Below are 6,000 nucleotides of genomic sequence, written 5' to 3'. Positions count from 1 at the left end.
CTGCATCGTCCCTGGCATTTCCCCTCCGAAGGAAATCGGTGCTTACCTCAGCACACGGTACCCGTCTTCCTTCGGTGCCCACAGGGGGCCGCGCTGCTAACCCCGCCGCAATGTCAGGGCGCAGAGGGTCTCCGCGGGCCACCTGAGGGTGGTCCGCCCCCTCCTCGGAGGGCATGCGAGCAGTCAGGTCAGGTGTTCCCTGCCGGTTCGCCGTTTCAGGGCACTGCACTCGCTGCTCAAATTACACCAGAGGCCAGCCTCGAGAGGCTGGTTCCCTTAGTTTCCCCTCCGTGGGAAGACGGTGCTTACCTCAGCATACGGTACCCGTCTTCCTTCGGTACCCTCAAGGGGCCGCGCTGCCAACCCCGCCGCAATGTCGGGGCGCAGAGGGTCTCCGCGGGCCACCTGAGGGTGGTCCGCCCCCTCCTCGGAGGGCAGGGGAAACAAAAGGACGCTGAGGGTAGTCCCCTCCGAAGGGAAACGGTGTTTACCTCTGCCTACGGTACCCGTTGTCCTGCAGCGCCCTCTGGGGGCCGCGCTGCCAACCCCGCCGCAATGCCGGGGCGCAGACGGTCCCCGCGGGCCACTCGAGGGTGGTCCGCTCCCCCTTCGGGGGGCTCCCGAGCAGTCAAGTCAGTCGTTCCCTGCCGGTCCGCCGCTTCAGGGCACTGTGCTTGCTGTTCAAAGTACACCAGAGGCCAGCCTCGAGAGGTGGGGGCTTACGCCCGATATTAGATCTGCATCTCTTAAATCGCTCAGTGGCCAAGCTCAAGTTCAAGATGCTCACACTCAGACAGATTGTGTCGCAGATCAAATCGGAGGATTGGTTTGTCACCATAGACCTCAAAGATGCGTATTTTGTCTCCATCCTTCCACATCACAGGAAGTTCTGGAGGTTTGCCTTTGGGGGAGAGGCATACCAATATCGTGTACTTCCTTTCGGTCTAGCTCTGTCACCCCGCACATTCACCAAGTGTGTGGATGCAGCTGGCACTGTTGCGTCTGCAGGGCATCCACATACTGAATTATATCGACGACTGGCTGATTCTAGCGAATACAGAACAGATGGCGGTTCAGCATCGAGATGCTGTTCTCGCACACATGTCGAAATTGGGGTTGAGGCTGAACGCCAAGAAGAGTGTGCTTTCTCCGGCTCAGAGAACCACTTTTTTAGGCGTGGACTGGGATTCGGTAATTATGCGGGCGCAATTATCGCCAACACGCATAGCATCGATCCTGGCAGCAGTCAAAGAGCAGAAGCTAGACCGGGCCGTCACTGTGAAGCAGTTCCAGAAACTGTTAGGTCTCATGGCAGCAGCGTCCAACGTGATACCTCTTGGCCTACTGTACATGAGGCCACTGTAGTGGTGGCTCAAAACAAAAGGGTTCTCCCCGAGGGGAAATCCGCTCTGCACGATCAAAGTCACGCGGCGATGCCTACGTGCTCTGGTCATGTGGAAAAACCCGGGGTTTTTATCTCAGGGTCCCGTGTTAGGGGCTCATGTTCGTCGCGTAACGCTAACGACAGATGCCTCTCTCACGGGCTGGGGGGCGACCATGAGTGGTCGCTCATCCCAGGGTCTATGGCAGGAACATCAGCGGCACTGGCACATAAATCGGCTAGAGATGCTCGCAGTGTTTCTTGCATTGAAACCTCAGGGGCCACCATGTGCTAGTCAGGTCAGACAACACGTCGGTGGTCGCCTATATAAATCACCAGGGGGGTCTGAGGTCCGTCCGTTGGACAAATTGGCACATCGGATCCTCCTGTGGGCCCAAGGGAAATTGCTGTCAATCAGGGCAGTATATATCCCGGGGGTCCTGAATCAGGAAGCAGACAGCCTGTCGAGGCAGGGGCCGAGGCCCGGGGAATGGAGACTCCACCCAGAGGTGGTGGAGCTCCTATGGAAGGTATATGGGAGAGCAGAAATAGACCTATTTGCTTCGGCGGAGAATTCTCACTGCCCGCAGTGGTTTTCTCTGACCCATCCAGCCCCGCTGGGGTTGGATGCCATGGTACAGGAGTGGCCGAGGCTACCTCTGTACGCCTTCCCCCCGATTGTCTTGCTTCCAGGAGTTCTGGAGAGGGTACGCCGGGACGGGGCCCAGGTACTTCTAGTGGCTCCGTACTGGCCGACCCGAGTATGGTTTTCGGACCTGATATCTCTCCTGGGAGGCTCTCCGATGGAGATTCCGACCAGGAGGGATCTACTCTCTCAGGCGGGCGGGAGATTCCTGCACCCACGCCCGGAGATGTGGAAACTGTGGGCCTGGCCTCTGAGGGGGCTAGGCTCATAGAGGAAGGTCTCTCGGCCGAGGTCGTAGAGACCATCCTTCACTCCAGAGCTCCATCCACGAGGAAGCTGTACGCTCTGAAATGGAAACTTTTCTCAGCATGGTGCAGAGAACGCCAGTGGGACCCAGTTAACTGCCCGGTTGGTACAGTGCTGGAGTTCCTGCAGGCAAGGTTCTCGGCAGGGTTGACCCCCTCCACAATAAAGGTGTACGTGGCGGCCTTGGGTGCCTTCCACGTCCCTTTCGGTGGAGTGTCTTTGGGAAGACACCCTCTAATTACACGCTTCCTCCGTGGCACTTTGAGGTTGAGGCCGGCTATGCACTCGAGGGTCCCAGCATGGGACTTGGCCATTGTCTTGAGGGGCTTGTCTGGGCCACCGTTCGAACCTTTAGAGGAGGTTTCGGACAAGTTCCTCACCCTAAAAACCATCTTTCTGATGGCCATTTCATCTCTCAAAAGAATAGGAGATATTCAGTCCCTGTCTGTAGCACCCTCAGGTTTAGAGTTTGCGCCTGGGATGGTGAAAGCCTTTCTGCATCCCAGGCCGGGTTATGTCCCCAAGGTTCCTACGAGCCCACGGGGCCCCATCACTCTCCAAGCCTCTGTCCTCCTCCGTTCTCGACGTCAGACCAGGAAAGATTAAATCTGCTGTGCCCTGTTAGGGCGTTGGATACATATGTCCACAGAGCTGCCCTGTGGAGAAAGACTGATCAGTTATTTGTCTGTTTCGGGCCCCCTAAGAAGGGGGCCCCTGTATCTAAGCAGAGGATGAGCAAGTGGGTGGTCGAGGCCATTTCACTTGCTTACGAGGCGGCCGGGCAGCCGTCTCCACTGGCTGTCCGGGCGCATTCTACCAGGGGTATGGCTGCTTCGAAAGCACTTTTGTCGGGGGCTTCCCTCCATGATATTTGCAACGCGGCCGGATGGTCGTCTTCATTAACCTTCGTCAGGTTCTACGAACTAGACCTGGCATCTACTGTTGGGGCGCAGGTACTCTCGTAACCGTGTGCGCTTCGGCTTCACACATACGAGACACTTGGTCCTATGGCGATGTGGGTATAAGCGTTCTCACAGCGTTTCGACGCAGCTCGAGTTCCCCGAAAGGGAACGTCTCAGGTTACGTATGTAACCCTAGTTCCCTGAGGGAACGAGACGCTGCGTCGCCCTGCCATACTCCCGGCGTGCCCGTGATCACTTACTTCAGGCTTTATCAGAAGCTAGTTCCTGTTTGTGTTCGCGGACCTTTTATAGTCTCCGGTCGATGACGTCATCACGTCGGCGACGATCGATCTCCCGATGGATTGGTTCTACACGCGCTTCACGACGCATTTACGCAGAGGCGTTCTCACAGCGTTTCGACGCAGCGTCTCGTTCCCTCAGGGAACTAGGGTTACATACGTAACCTGAGACGTTTTCCAACAGTGATGTTAAACCAGAGGTGCTTTTCAATATCATAATTGATGCTTTTTTTTCTCCGTCCTCCAACCTGTGTCCCAAAGATTGATCAAATTTTGCAAACATAAAGGACATATTAGTTTTCTAAATTCTGCAAGGTGGTTAGGCCAAAAACAGATAAGTACCAGCATGTGAGACTGCTGTGGTCATTTTATATCCCTTTTTAGCATGAAAATGACAGAAGATCCATACAGACAGAATAATGAGTCATTTTGACCTCATGGGCCTTCCATCCACTGTTGTATGGGAAAGAGATGTTTAAACATCATGTTTCACATTAAGGAAATTAGAGTTGGAACGAATAAATCAAGACATTTTGTTTCTGGGTGAACAAGCAGTTTTGTTTAATTTTTTTCCCCCTGTTTGACAGTCAATTGCCTTATAACGTCAATCATTTCTGAACTCTGATGTGTCACTTGATCTACAAATGATGTTGGGACTTCTTAAAAACTTTGAAAACCTAAGGAGAAAAAAGCAGCCTCTCAAAGTTATTCTTTCAGCTCCAAAAAGGTTAAATTGAGTTAATGGAAGCATTCAAAGTTGCGAGCTGCTACTTCACATGGCGCGAAATCAAAGTTGCTATTGATTCACGTCCCATCCGCGCTGCGCGGGAAAAGCGACAGAAAAGCCGCGAAAATCAGAGAGAGAAACCTGACGTGATTTAGTGACGGCTCTCGCTAGTCCCCGTGAGAAGCGCTGAGGAGACACATCAAACCGGCTTGAAGAGCAGTCGCCGAGCTGAGAGGGTGACAGCAGAGCCGCTATTGATTTCCGCCGGTGTAAAAGCACTCAGGGGAAACATTTCAACCCGCCAACGAGCTCAAACATCTCTAAGCGTTATGACAGATGCGCCTGACGTCACGCAAACATGAATTTTTCAGCAGTCGCCGTCTGATCTAAAAATCATGGCATAAGAATTCAACAGTGCTAAACACAGACCATTGTCTTTTTCCCTTCAAATATGTTTTATGAACACAGTTCCAATTCCAACACAATAAAAATAAATTCCACTAACAACAATATTCCTTTTAATTGCAGTGTAAAATAAATGATCATGTCGCTGTTTTAATTTGTTGAATTGATTCATGTTTTTGCTTTAAATGTTTAGAATTTGTCTTGTGTGTTTTATGTTTATGGAATTTTATGGAAAAAATAAAGGATAGCCTAAATAATACATAAATAAAATAATTTTCTAGTAGGCTAGGTTATTCCTACTCCAGTGAGAGTTTATAAGAATGTAGGCTATTCGTTAAAAGATAAATCTGCATACAAACCATAAATTAAAAAAAAAAAAAAAAACCTGACCACCAGGAAAAACTAATTGATTTTATCTAACATATGCCTCAAAGTTGTTGAAATGTTTACCACAGCATATTTTTAAAGATCCTTTTACAAAACAAAACTTATAACGGCAAATAGCGATAATGCAAAACGATAATGTATACAATTGTGTGTAGCATTTAAAACATGACACCTGACCACAGGATCTCCCCTGTTTTAAAGACAAATTTCATCAAAAATACAGTTCATTTTACAAAACATCTATGATGGACTTGGACTATTGATCAACTCACATTAAAAATCCTATTGAGATCTGGAAATGAATAACCCATTAATCACCACCACCACAATATGGAGATTAAAAAAGGCACTTAACCCATAAATGCACTCATTTTGTCCTTGACTGTCCTTGTAAGTGTACAAATGGCATTTAAGGGACTGTAGTTAAGATGAAGCTCACTGTGCCTCTACATTGTTGGCATATAGATTTATCTGTGATAGAGTAAATTACTTTGTGTTGATAATAGCCTACTAGCCTAAATAAGAAGTGAAATGAAGAATGAAAGATATTGCTGTTTAGCACCTCTCAGCTCGTACTGCTTAAAAATGATCATTGCTCGCTCTAAAGTGAACCATATTCCCCATGAATTCCTCATCGTTTCGTCGTTCCAGACCGACATGACCCTACAGTCAGTGTGGTGACGTCAGAGCTCAAACTATGACGCTATGCTGCTGCTAAAGCGTTAATCAATGAACTCTTCATTAGAGACTGAGGCTATCGATACGTCAGTAGAGCTCAACACTTATCAAATCATATAATCATTGCAATTAGGTAATTTGCTTTTGCTCTTATAGATTTGCTAATTGAATTAAATCTAAATTTACTTTCAGATTATCGAATGAAGTAAAAAAAAAAAAAAAAAAAGGTATTTAATATTATTATTTAAATCTAAATTATATCTGGTGTC

This window comes from Pseudorasbora parva, chromosome 25 (assembly GCF_024679245.1).
Source record: "Pseudorasbora parva isolate DD20220531a chromosome 25, ASM2467924v1, whole genome shotgun sequence".
Classification (NCBI taxonomy): Eukaryota; Metazoa; Chordata; class Actinopteri; order Cypriniformes; family Gobionidae; genus Pseudorasbora; species Pseudorasbora parva.
This window is presented reverse-complemented; position numbering follows the sequence as displayed.